The sequence below is a fragment of the Pipra filicauda genome, unplaced genomic scaffold (assembly GCF_003945595.2).
Source record: "Pipra filicauda isolate LSUMZ 115617 unplaced genomic scaffold, ASM394559v2 scaffold126_size2276778_pilon, whole genome shotgun sequence".
Taxonomy (NCBI): Eukaryota; Metazoa; Chordata; class Aves; order Passeriformes; family Pipridae; genus Pipra; species Pipra filicauda.
Window position 1 is genome coordinate 757725 of NW_024103729.1, and position 14540 is coordinate 772264.

At 38.4% G+C, this 14540-nt stretch overlaps 1 long non-coding RNA gene across 1 annotated transcript; it reads left to right on the forward strand.

Annotated features, from left to right (window-relative positions):
* Positions 1-1728: 1728 nt before the first annotated feature.
* Positions 1729-3619, forward strand: LOC120324903. Its single transcript, XR_005566588.1, has 2 exons — positions 1729-1870; positions 2751-3619. It is a non-coding gene; the product is annotated as an uncharacterized LOC120324903 (long non-coding RNA).
* Positions 3620-14540: the final 10921 nt, after the last annotated feature.

The window sequence follows — 14540 nt, forward strand, 5'->3', positions numbered from 1 at the left end:
GTGCGTGGAAAAAAAAAAATTTACTGGACCAGACATGTATTCTTCCAAGATTTTATGGAGACAATAAACCAAGAACTGAATAGTATGTTCTGATCAACTGTTTTAGGCAGACTCAAAGTACTTGCCTGGCAAAATTGTTGTTTTATATAACAGTTTGTTCTTTTTGTTTTGATTAATGACCATGTTAGTTTCTAGGTAGCAACAGTTCCTACAGCTACGTTGGAGAAATCACATTTTTTGGAACTGTTGTTACCTGCTGGTGAGAAAATGACTGTCCTGCCAATGCATTTTACAGAAAGCAATTAAATCTTGTTCTAAAATAGAAAGTGTCTAGTGCTGCTTTTAAATATGTAAGAATTTTCAAGCATCCTGTTCTTGTTTTTCTAATTCAATTGCATTAAACTCATGCAAATTTTCAGACAAGATAAATTGCTTTTGTTTGAAATTAATTTACTATATAAACACGTATTCTCTCCAAATATCTTTGGAAACACTCATACTTCCTCACAACTCCTTTTGGTAGCTCAGACAGTTTTAACAGCTTGACTTTTTTTTCAGGATCAGTGCAGTAGAAGTACGTTGTGAGCTCGTCTGTTAGTGTTTAATCTTTTTCATTTACGGAGTTTGGTCACAGAACAAGGACACATGAAAACAGAGCTTCATTTCACAGGCATATGAACCAAAATGGCAGTTTTCAGATAAGGAAATTGAACAGACTTTGACTGTTGCAGGAGCTTGAATACTGTTGTGCCTTTTTCTGTCTAAGTCAAAAGCAGAAAACTGGCAGAGCTAATTTTGATGGAGAAGATGAGTTGCTGTGAAATGTGATGGACAAACACAACCCACAAACCACTGCTTCCGTTTCTTCAGCTCTCATGTAGCTTAGTAAGAATCAGAACAACATCTGCAAACAAGAACCAGCTGCTGATCAAACTTGTGTTTCAAAGCAATTGAATTAAGACAGAGGAACATTAGGAAAATGCTGACGTATCCATACCTTTTTAAACAAATGTCTTCAAATTTTTAGCATGTCTTTAAAAAACAGGAAGGACTAGGAAAACAGGACAGCTAATTTTTAAGTCACTGTGCTTTGAATGCAAAAACTGGGAACCAAGTCTTTAACATATGATTTAAGATCTACAGCAGGAAAGAAGGTGCTCTGATTTCCCACTGCCAAATGTTAGAGCTGCATGTGCAAAAATCTCTTAAGAAACTGCATGGGCTGAAAAATGCCAAAGTGGTAGCCAGATTCTGAGAGGGCATCTGCCAGAGTTTTGTGTTGAGTTGTATCAATTGGACATATGGATTTAGTTATATTATGTGAGAAGAGTTTGGTGCACAGAAATTGTACTTCTGTAAAAAGCCAAGCAATATAACTCAGGGGAGCCAGGAGAAAAAAAAAAAGAGTCTTTCAAACTATAAGGCAGAAAGTGAAAGAAAAGATCAGAGAGTTGAGGGATCTTCTGTCCTGTAATAAAAGGAAAGTAAATTTCTCAGAGTATTCATGAATAAACCTAGAGCTTAGTGACATATTCCAAAAATAAATCACAACAATCTGTGTACAGAAAAGGTTAACAGCCAGACTGCTACTACAAACTTATTTAGTTTTGTTTCTAAATCCTATTATTGTGGTTTTAATTGTTGGTTTTGTTGTTTCTGGTTTTGCCTTTTTTCTTTTTCAGAAGAAACTTCTTACTGTATTGGCCCAGAGACAAATCTATTAGCACAAAGGATATTCCAGAAGTAAGTAAAGCCAACAGCAAACACCAGAGGCTTTTCCAGTGAATGGGTGGAGAGAACACAGCCTTCCCACCAGAGACCCAGCCAACACTTCAAAAGCTTCCACTCCCAGTTCCGTATCAGCCACATGGTAGGTGGGGGCTGGTTTTCACTCTTAACATCTTGCTTGCTGAGCCTTCAGTTTGACTTTTATGCTTTGAGCCAACATCTTCCTCAATTTCCCAGCTTCTGGCTGCTGTTGCACATCTGTGGATGTGTCCTTATGCTTGCTCTTTCCCAAAATTTATGGCTCTGGAAGGAGATGAGAGATCCCCTCTGTTACTTTTCTCTCATGCAGATCTTACTAAGAGAGTGATTAGTTGTGGTACTAGTTGATTATTGTTCAGAATGGTGCAGGCCAGAAACACCTTTCCTGGAGACTTAAAACCTGCTTAGGACTTTCTACACCTACTATTATTCTAATTCTTTGCAAACGATTTGCTTGTTTTCAATCCACGTGATCTACAGATGCTACCAGATGATGTAATCTCTATAACCAATGACTTTCTGACATGTTTGGTCTGATTAGAATGAAAAAATCTTTGCTGATGCTTTCTTTACTTATTTCAATTAACACTCATCCAAATTCTTTTTGGTTAGATCTTCACTGTATTTCCATATCAATGGAGCTGAAAAACATACAGGGCAATGTAACACAGCCTGAACATTCCTGACAAGATCTTTTCATACTAGTTGCTAAATTACCCCTATGATCCTCCAGTCACACCACCTGTGTCAGGAACTACACTTTCTCAATAATTCATGCTTGCCTTTTTTCCTGAAATCACTGCCAAAGAACAAATTAAAAACGGTAAAAATATCAGGATCCTAAAAATGGCACTGTAAAACAAATCTGACAAAAACTGGAGGTTTTAAGCTCTCAGTGTGATTCCTTCAGCCTAACCAAGGTTTGAAACCAACCTTGTATTTATTATGAAGTCTTAGTGTTTGTATATTCTTTCTTCATGCAGCTGTGGGCTCAGGACTTCTAAAAAAAGACTAAGACGTGGAGAAAGACAATCAAGCAAACAGGACTGGCAGTGCCCAGCATAAGGCTGAGAAGCTGTGATGCAGCACAGGAAAACTACAGAGCAACTTTGAGTGATGACTTTAACCAACTCTATCTTTGACCTTAACTCAGTCTTTCTAATTATTGTGATTTTCTTTCCGTTTATTGTGGTTTTTTTCAGAATGTATCTGCACTTTACAAATGCTCCGTTTGCTTCAGTAGAAAGAGACAAAACAAACAAGCGAAAAACCAAGCCAAAAGTACAACCCCAAAGCTTGAAACTACGTATTAGATGTAGGAACGGCCAAATTCCTCTTGCTCAGACTTCTCTCTTATTCCCAGCCCTGTATTCAGAAGGGAGAAAGCAAAAAAAAGTTGGCCATGTTTCTATGGTGCTTCATCCAACCCTGCCAACCCAACCAAAGCCTGGTAGTGTCTACACATACACCCAGGCAATGTACCAGCCCCTACAGCTGGTCGGGTCTGCCAATAAGCCCATATTCCTAGGGAGCTTCTGGAAGTGCTGTGCAAACCAGGTCTGGACACTCAGTCTGCCTTCCCTCAGGAAAGGGTATAGTTCCTGTTGAAGTGAAAGACAAACTATTTTCACAACCAGCTTCATAATATGTCCGTATTATCTATAAAAAAGTTGGAAGATTTATAATACTTTCTTTAGTAGTAAAGTACAAAGGGCAATGAAAAGCCACTTTTTGTTTCTTTGGTCTCTTTACGATCTGAAACCAGCATCTGCCAAACAGGTTATCATTCACATGTACAAATTAGCTATACTGCAAGATTGAAAAATTAATTAAACCATTGTTTATTCAATTACATGCTGTGTCCCTTCTCTACCTAGATAAACAAACTGAATAAACTTCTGAAAGCTCTTAGCCTGAAGAGTCTGAATCCTATTATCATCTGTTAAACATTTAGAAGGCTACTTTCCATGAAGGGATATTTCCAAGGACCTGTGGTACTTCTGAAACAGCACATTTAAAATATTTTGGCATTTTAAACAAATTTGCCTTGAAATTTTCAAGACCCAAAATAGGCCTACAAATTAAGTAATTTCCATTTAATTTTTTCCAGCAATTTTTATAAAAACCGAGGGGAGTCATCCAATAAATAAGAGATACTGTGCTTGGCAATGTAATATTTTCTTACCTGAAATCATAGACAATATGGAACAATGTGAAAGTCCTCTCTACCTCACCCAGAGCACTGTAACTAGGTGTAATTTCAGAGCAGACTTCAGAAACTGCACTCATTAATCAATGGTGAAAGTAAGAGCGAGGCTCAGGGCCAGGACCAACAGCATTTACAATCAGAATAAGTTATGAGAGGTAAAGCAGATGTACTTGAGCACAGAAACCACCTGGCAAGTGTCACTTTACAGTCCAGCATGTGCAGAAATGCCTTCAGAAGTGATGAAGTTTACAGTACCACTGGAATCATAGACTTTACTACACGAGAAACTGGCAGCAATAGGAGTTGCAGGACAGAACTTCCACTGGCCAACCACACCTTTTTGAAGGGAGGGGGAAAGCTCATGTATTCAGAGGTTGAAACCAGAATATGATACGTGCGTGTCGTAGAGACATCCACTGGTTCAGCAGCTTCAATCATCAGCACTGAAGCTAGTGTTTTAAATTTATATTTGGCTTTTGGACAGAGATTTTATGAAGAAGGTTAGCCAAAAAGACATAGTGAGAAAAAATGTATACCACATAAATTTCCATCTTCAAGTGGGCTCCAAGCATAAAGCCTATGAAAGGGTTCTCAGCTTCAAACAACAAAAAAAGATAAAAAAAATTGTCTCTATTGAGTAAAAAACAAAGTTAAAAGAACAACAAAAATAAACAGACTACCTACTCTTTCTGAGGAAGCAAAGAGTCAGTATGTGAAGTTTTATACCATTGCACTCTTCTGTTATTTCTTTATCTGTAAATAAACTCTTATTTTACACAATGTTCAAAAAAGAACAGCAGTTTTCCCACTGACTGGATAAAGGCTTCAGAATCAGAAATCTGAATCCTACGTGAGTCCGTTCCCAGTTTTTCTTCACTATTTATTATTTATGTGATTTTGCCATGAGGAGGAACATAGCATGGCTCTGTCCCAGAAACAGTCTGGAGACTGACATGGGCAGGTTCAAGACGGTTGTTGATGCAAAATAACATTTTTCCAGTGCAGTGCACCTCTTGATTTTACACAGGATGCAATAACCTTTGCTCAGCAGTGAGCATGGCAAAGCATCACACAGATGCTAATGCAGTCTGAAAATTTGTGTGGCACAAATAAGAGTTGACTTTTGCAGCAACAATGATAATACAAAGGCATGTCAGTCCCCTGAGTCCAGGTGAATCATACATTTTTTTTCTGTGTCTTGCAACAAGAGGACAGATCCTGCTCATAGCAGAGCTCAACTAGTTTAGCAGGGATTATTTAAACCAGCAATTTTGGGCTTAGCCTGTGCCATGGGAGCTGAGTGGCTGGGTGAGCAGGGAGGTCCCCAGAGCCATCACTGTTCCCTGGTGCTGTTGGTGGCAGTATCAGGTTCTTGCCTTGCACCATCAGGCCCAGGGCCCAAGTTCTATTCAGCACAGTACATTTGCCATCAACAGTTATTCTCAATTTTTGGAAGTGTGCAGGTCTCTCGCAAAGTCACAGCTGTCTTTGACCAGTTTCACACACGTGTACGATGCTGCTCTGCTTTCCAGTACATGAGTCAAAGGCTTCCTGTCATTATGGGAGAGACGATGGATTTGACAGAGGAGTGTCAGGAGGGAAAGAATCATAGTTTAAGCTCAGATGCACAGAGATATTTATTCTGATACTTGGAACTGAACACTGTTTAGATTACAGCTCAGATTTCACAGCATCAATGTCCTTTAGTCCTTCTTGAACAGAGCAGGCAGAAATCTGACTTGGGTGATTAACTCATGTTATTAAAGTTTAAAGAAAATAGGTACAACCCAAACGAAAAACCTCTCGCTGCGACTGAAACCAAGAATTCAAACGTGCCACTGCTCTGAAAACTGAGCAGCCAGAGCTTTGCCTCTCTGACCCCCGGGGGCAGCAGCAATGATCTGCACTTGCACTTGAAGGCACTGTAAATCATCTGCCTGGGGGAATATTGTACCAAGTTCAATAGATCAGATTAGTCCTTACTGTCTTCAAAGCAGATTTACTAGGGGACTAATGGGGTTTTGGGCCTTCCATCTCACTCAGTGACACTTCCCCATGCAGTGTTATGCATATTTCTGAATAAATGACATACCATTCAGAGAAGTAACTCTTGTGCACCAGATCTGGACTTGGTTTTCTTTTGTCACTGCAGGTGTACTGCAGAGTTCAGCCAATAGCACATGTAACAGTTATCCTTACTCTGCTAGTGACTGCCCATGAACCTCAGTCTTATCAGGAGCTGGGCTGCATCTCTCCTGAGAAACCAAATCTCTTCAGACATGCCCTCTAACTTTCCCATTCAGTACAGAAGGAAACAAAATGCAAAATAGGCATGAATTTCTACCTAAGCAGGCTTGTAGCCTCAAGGCTGTAAAGACTGAAATTTCTATAGCTGACATTAAGAAAGGTACAGACACATATGCTACTGAGTCAACTTTAAAACAAGACCTGTTTTGGAAGGGGGCAAATGCAGCAAGAAGAATTTTGCAGGCCACCTGCCTAAAAACAGAGAACCAGTGTTTCCCTGCTCTCTGCTCTACCACACAATCCCCCTGACAACCTCAGCACTCTAGAGAGATGCACTAAAACTGCTTAAGAGAATGGGGTTTTTTTCCATTATTTTAGATTGAAGGTTGCCATTCTCCTCCTCTTCTTTCCATGCTTCATTATTTTTTGAAGAACCCTGCTTTCCATGCAATGCTGTGGAACAATGTCGATCCAGTGACGGTGATTTTTTTCCAAAGGGGTAACCTTTGGGACTCTTTCTGGGTCTTTAATAACCTTTACCACTACCAGAGTAGCATAAAGAAGGCTTTATGATACAGGCTACTGACCTATTTTTGATATTTATTTCTACAGAATGACCTTTTCCTTTGCTTGAAGTTTTACTCTGCTGATTCCAACTATTCTCAAAATATTGTGCTAGAGCCGAAAAGAAAAATGGAAGATGATAATAATAAATGAAGATATGGCGTCCTAATTTTAATAAAGCAAAAAGAGTTAATTTTTTAGTCCTTTCTCTATCAAAAGAAGAAATTCTCTCCTCTTTTATTCCAACTCTGACTGCTCTAAAAGACCAGGGACAAGAAAGACAGCTGGCAATGGATAAAGCTATCTACTTATTCTTTTCAATCTACTGCTGTGGGCATTCATTTAAATGTCAGGCTTGTTTCCTGCAATAGGTACAAAATTGCATTTGTTGAATTTATCAGTAGATCTCACACTATTAACATGTTTTTTTCTTAACCAATGCTTAAAGAAACAGCAGTACTCTCCAAATGTGCATGCTCAGTTTTCTGAAGTTGAAAATATCACTTATCTTCTTGAATAATTTTACCTGACTCTATCTGAGGTCCATCCAGTCCTCCTCTTTTTAACTCCACTATGATCTTGGGGAGCTTACAGGAACTTTTCAACTCTTTTAAATATTCCCTTGTGATTGAACTTTCATATAACGTTATTTTCTTGAGTTTGCTTTTTTATTTTCACAAAGGATTAGGAAATAATTTTGGCTGCACAAAGCCCCTACATGAAAATCACTGAAAGGACAACCAAAGTTGATGGCAATAACATTTACTGCTGTGGTTTGTATGGCACAAGGAAGCCATACTTGGGAATTAATTTTTCTCAATTAGATTGCAGCACATCCAGAGGCTACACCTATCTAACAGAATAACCTGCACAAATAGTGATTAAACATCAAAATACTTACCAAAATAATGTATTCAAGCAACTTGTCCATTTTTTGTAGAACATGAGAGAAGGGCAAAATAATTCACTGCTTTCTTATCTCTGTTTTTTTAAACATTTCTTGGGGTAATCTTTACCCTTCGCAACGGGCTGTTTTAACATGTGTACTTCAGAGAAGCCCTCGACATTGGAGCAGGCCTTTTGGTGATGAAAGCTAATGTCAGTCAGGGCTTCCAGCATCAGTCCCTTTTCAGTACCTGATTACCCACTGAGCACTTTCTGTACCACAGCAGGTACCAAGCACTTTCTGTACCACAGCACCATCTCTCCTGCAGCACCAGTGACTCAAAATGGCTCCAGTCATTCCGATATTTCTTTTGAGAGACTCTCTCCAGGTCTGATTGCAGCACAGGAACATAAAGCTACAAAAAACATCCTTCTACTTAATTTAAGCTGCCAACGCTGACTTAAGTCAAAGGGGAGGTTGTCTTAAAAAGTTAAATTTGCAGTCTGTCCATGAACTATGGCTACGTTACTCTGTCTTTCTTGTTCAATTCAACTGTACCAGTCTGATGTAAAACAGGGAAGAAGGAGGCAGTGATCCATCAGAGCAGTTAAGCACTTCTTCAGTTTGCAATCCCTGCACTCTTCAACTAGAGTTAATGTTACACCTCCCCATATTTGAATTTATGGGTATGAGGTTGTCAGTTGGTCCTTACCTTGAATTTAAAGAGTTTTGACACCTCCTTCAACATTCATGTAAATTGACAGGAGAATTTTAACGTACAGTCATAAAATTCAGCCTGCCTTACATGGTATTTTGAATATGAAGATAAAGCAAAGAGTATACAGGGGCCTTGATCTGGACAGAATGTCTATATCCCCTCCTAAGGAAATACATGAAATGAGAGTCCAATATTTTTTCTCCTCCCTGTATCCATTCTAACTAGTTTTACACTGCTGTTGTTTTGCAGCCTAATAAATCACAGTTCACTATGTGGGCTGATGTAATGTCACTGTAATGCTCTGAGACAAGTGCAGGTGTGTTAGTTATGGAGATGAGAGTGTATAGGCAAGCACTCATTAACCTTAACTAATGAATCCTCTAACAAAGTCACAGACAATTGAGAGGAGCAAAAGTTACTGAAGCCTTGAGGCTTATTGCACTAATGTCGTGGGTTTTCAGGGAAGGGTTTTTTTTATTTGTTTTGTTCTGATTGAGTGAAACTATTCACTGCCTTCCTTACTTTATAAGAGGCAACAGTCCCTGAGTATGTTTCTAAATTGAGCTGTGGTTTATGGGAGACCCTACTTTTATGTGAAACAAGCCAGATTTGCCTGGGAGTGATCTGAGATGCAGTCTTTCTGTGCTGTAGCAGTAATGAAACAATGTGATCCTGCAGAGATATACAGGTGTACTTTTCCGAATATACAAGCGACTTCACAGCACCACTGAAAGCCCCCAAAAGCTAAATGAAGTATGTCTTTGTACTGTGAAAAACAATCAGTCCCTTGAAGACCTCAGGGAAAGAACAGATGAGCTTTGGTTTCTGCAGAGGCTGGGAAACACAACAGGGAGTGAAAGGACCGTGGAAAGCATAAGCCACTCTTGTCTAATGAAGATTGTTTCCCCTTTATTTCATACTTTGCCTATAGTTAGAGAGACCTCTTCTCAGTGCATGTTTAAGTACCATTTTTTTCTTTAGATACAGTGACCCTCCCTACATTCCCACTCAAGAAATGGTCTCTTTAAATGGTTATTTAATATTCACATTCTATGATTACACACTTTTTTAATGTTCCTTTTTTTATTCCTTTCAGATATTAATTATTTTTGTTCTAATACTTTCAGAAATCAATGGGTCAGCAAGAAAGAGAGGAGGCAGCATCTTTTCACAAAAGATGCTAAACAAACTCAGGGTAAGAAGCTTTAAGAAGCTTCTGGGACACGAGAGCAAATCTGGGAGCTAGAATCCATATGATTTCTTGCAGCTCAGAAAGTTGTGAAGAGTCAAAAATTAATCCTGGGAGCAACAGGCAGCTTGCAAAGACTGCCATAGCCTTAATTTACAAACCCATTGTATTTCCATTTCCTTACTTTGCTATTTTGAATTTCCCTTATTTCCACAGTTCACAGAGTTAGTCTATGAAGGTCTCCTTCAAAGCTCTGCTTGAATATGTCCAGGGCTATAAAGACTTGGAGCAGCATGGAAGGTTACAAAGCATTTCCAGGGAGCTCTGTCCTGGCAATGAAAGAAGAGAAAAGCTAATGCTGGCTCATAACACCAATATTTTCAAAAGGAGCAGAAGTGAGAGGCCTCTTGGAGTAGGATTTGAGTACAAGAGAGCTGGATACAATTTCTTACTTCACCATGTGCTAATTCACTTAATCCATCTCCCAGCCTATACCTCCACCCATACACTGGGGATGCAAGCTCTACTTTCTTGGACTTTTTAGTTGCTACCATGACTGACATTGATAGTTTATTAATTGATATTCCTCAGAAGCACTTAAAAAGGAGGGTTAATTCTTTTAAACCTTTTCAGAAATCCAGTCCCCCTTCCCCTCCAGCTTCAGTTTGAAGCCATGCGAGTTAGCAAGAGTCATGGCCAAGGAGTGGTAAATTCTCCCTGCTTAACTGTGTTGATCCTCAACACAACAGGAGGAAAGAGCGAGTTCCCTGCCAAGCACAAAAGGATATGTAAGAAGGGGATGCATCTTCCTCTTTCTGTCTTATTAAATCATAGTTACACACCTAAAATAATATATTTTTCCTGTCAAAATAGTCTTGCTCTTCTATAAGAATAGCAATACTGTTTTGACCACGGGGTACCAAGAACACTGTCTAGCTCTGAGGAAAAAAACACAACATTACAGAGTGTATGTTATACCCCAAACAAGCAACCTTCAGAGGGCTGGTTGATTTAGGATTAGCCAATGCATGTGTACAATGATTAGGATAAAACACTGCCAGCATACATGGAGTAACATACCAAGTGAACCACATACCAGCATAAATAAATGAGACTTCAGCATTAATAAAATACATAAAGCAGCATACTTCTAGCATTAGCAGGAAAATGCTATGTTCAATCTGGATTTCATTTGAGAATTTCAGTTAGAAAACTAATCCTGACATTTCATATTGATTGACTACAATTTTTTCCATGTTTCCCTCTAAGTGACTGGAAAGTTATATGTTTTCATTAGAAATCCTTCCTAATCAAGATAGTTTATAGTAGAAAGGAAGAAGAATTTAAAATAAAGTTGATACTTGGAAAAGTGGTTCTCACTAAAAGACCCTTCACCGCCCTATGCTTTAAACCGTTTATGAAATGAAGTAGAACATGGAACAACTGTGTTGATATTCTGTTCTTAGGAACTATTCCTATAAGTATTCATCAGTGGGCAATGAAAAGTATAGTATGAAAAGTATAGGAAGACTGTCCCCTCCATTCCCCATATTCCTGGTATGGCAAACTTCACTATTTTTACTAAAATTACTAGGACATATTTCTTACAAAACCATAAATTAAAAATGAAATGTTAAAACCACCGCTTTCTTTTAAGGGACAAAGGGAATGACGACATCTGTCTGTCAAAGAAAAAAGCAATAAAATCTCAGTGGAAATAAAATTATTTATAAATTGCCTGATTTTAGCTATCATCCTCTTGTTTTACAAACCAACAGAACTGGAACATAATGTGGAAATTGCAAAAAAGCCAAAGGAAAATTGAATACCAACTCTCCAGTGGTTTCAGTTTAGGCATAAGCAAGGCTCCTGGTGAGGACACACCTCCCTAGGCTAGCAAAGAGCTCCACTTACTGGCAGACGCAGCCCCTGAGTTATTGCTTCCCACTTAATTACTGAACCAATAGTAAACAACAATAAATCAATTGCCCAGTCAATCAACCCAGAACAGAAGAATTGCATTGCTTAAAAGTACCCAGTGACAGCTCACATACTTTCAAATATACTTTCTGGTCTGAAATGAAACTTTGAACAAGTACGTGGACGAAATGTAAAGGGGCACTTAGGCAAAGTGCTGAAGCAGAGTGAAGAATGATACCAAGCCCACTGGAGTCTTTCCCTGTCGTCAACAGTTCTTGGCTGAGCTCCAGAACAAAAGTAACGGAGAGAGATTTCAACACCACCAATACTTCCTGTGAACCCCAGACTATTATAGTCTGGCACACTGACATTTTGTGGTAAGAAAATTAATCCAGATGATGCATAATCTGCCTATGTTATATTATATTGTAGTGCCCAATATGTACAAGTTACAGATTTTTTTCGAAGGCAGCATAATCCTGCACAAAAAGATGGTGCTTTCTGTAAATTCTTTTGTAAATGGCCTTTATGAATATTCTCCCACATCTTTATCTTTCATTATAACATTATTCTTTTCACCTCTACAGCAAAGTTGAATATGGCCAGTAATTTTAGCCAAAAATTAGTTCTTCTAAAGCATCTCATCAGCATTGACTCATGTGAGTGAAATTACATTTTATGGTGTACAACAGGATATTTTGCACATAATGAATGATCAAAAACTATTTTGCTCAATGTCAAAAGGAAAAATGTATATATCACTCTTCATATTAATTTAGTTAAAAAATTAAAATTGATTTTCAAATACTTGGGAGGATCCCATGGAATGACACAGTGATAGAGGATTATAGCACTTTGCTAGAAAGGATAATAATGAAAATGTTCAGGAGAAACAGAACAAGAACGAGAGATGAACCAAAAGTATTCTAAAGGACATTTAAATTGCAAAGTATTTACCTACCATCGACTCAAATGACACAAAGTACATACACAACTGGCAGCAAAGTTTATATGATGAATTTTATCAAGATCACAATGAAGACATTCTGGTTATTTTGCAATTAGCCATCTAAATTGATTTGGCTCTTTTTTTTGGTGGCAGTGTTTTGCAATCAATCAATGAAGGACAGATTGTGACACATTGCCAATACTTCACATGCTTTTTTCACAGTCTGCTGTGTCACAGGGACTGCTGATACACCAGTATGTACATCTATCCTTTAAGTCGATGTATATACCCCAGTGAGCAGGTTGTCCTGAGTAAGCCATTGGAGTAGCAGTGCTTCAGGCCCTGGAAGCATTTAATGTGGAAAATGTATTGTGCACAGTGTTCAACAGGCATTAACTTAATCATAAGTTAGGTGCTCCCTTACATTTGGCCCTTGTTTTTATCCCAGAAACGATGTGAAGGGTTCAGAAAGCTTCATTCCTTCCCTTGCTCTGTCGAGCACTCCTCATTTCCAAGCAAACCGCTCACGCTTTGGTTCACTGCCTGCAGGTTTCCACCATCAAAATGGTCTGTCTTGCCTTTTACGGGATTTAAGTTTTGATTTTCAGACATACTTAAGGGTATTCTTACTATACCTGAGATCAGAATCAATGCACAGATGGGAAAGTAATCGTATCCCTCTTGTTTGGCCTGTTTAATTAGCTCCTTGGTAATACTACTATAAGTGGAAACCTCACTTTCTGATGCCTCAACTGGCTTCTGACATAAAAAAAAACGGCTTTCTAGAAACGGTCTTCAAGGAAACATGCCTTTAGAAATTCATGTAAGACTGAATTAGTGCATACAGAAACTCCTACTGCATATACTCAGTACTAAGCAAGAACTGGTTTGAAGGAGAGTGAGTATAATAATTATGTGGCTCTCACCACCCAACAGAAGCATGCTGGCAAGATAATAACAACAACATGAGATAGATAAGCTTCCTTTACTTGTAGAGAGGGAATTATGAGACAAGTTCAGTTCTTTTTTTTTTTTTCTACCAAATATTACACAAACGGCCTCTAGAGGGATCCAGGTTATTGCTTTTCTATTGAAATTCCTTAAGCTTGGTGTTTTTGTTGGGTTTTTTTGTTGTCGTTGTCTTTTTCTTTCCCCTCTGTTACTTTTTAACAAGTGAATCATTCATTTAGAAATAATGATGTAAACATTTTGCATTAAAGGGTGGTAGAACCACAGAGTTCATCACCAGGATGGAGCTTTTTGAAAATCCAAAAATTAAAAAACTGGAGGGCAAGGTTCTCATTCAGTAGAAGTCCAGTCTCAAATAAATCAGCTGTCAGCTTATATAACATTGAATAAAACAATACAAACCAAAGAGGTGCCTAGACATTCAGCTGCCTATGTAAAACACCAAGAAGTGGTGAATCTGCACAATTAAGTTAGGAATATGGTAAGAATTGGACTCATATTCCAATCATATATTGCTTCTAAATTGTTGTATCTGGCTTGGGTTTTGTTTGCCCTAATTATTTCACCTAGTTAGAATTTTTACAGCAAAGATTTAGTAAAGCAGGCATATACTTGGGAGTTTCAAGCTAAACAAAGAGCAAGAATTTCATTCTAAGATGTCTATATTCTACACATTCTGTATTCTCAGTTTACCAAACAATGGATATAACAAGCAGCTTCCAGACAGCTTCAAAATTTAGTCTAGTGAGCTTTTTACTGAATGTGCACTTCATATGTGATCAAATGTACATAAAGTAGATGTAATCACTGTAGGCATGTGGAAAGAACTGTGTGTACAGGTGTGATAGGAGGTCCTAGACATGCTCTCTGTTTGCAGCTACCTTTTCAAGTTCATATTCTGCAAAAAGAGCATTTTCAGGGACCGTAAGGCACCTATAAAAATACTATTCTTTAGTTTGGCATGCCTGCTTCTCTGGCTAGATTCTTTTACCTTGTCACTGCCCATTTTGTCTCCTTACCTGCTCTTGTCACAGATTTTCCATCTCCAGATGAACCACAAGTAAAGAAAAAATGAGTAAAAATGCCGCACTTTTAAAAGGCAATCAAGCCTGAACATAAAGG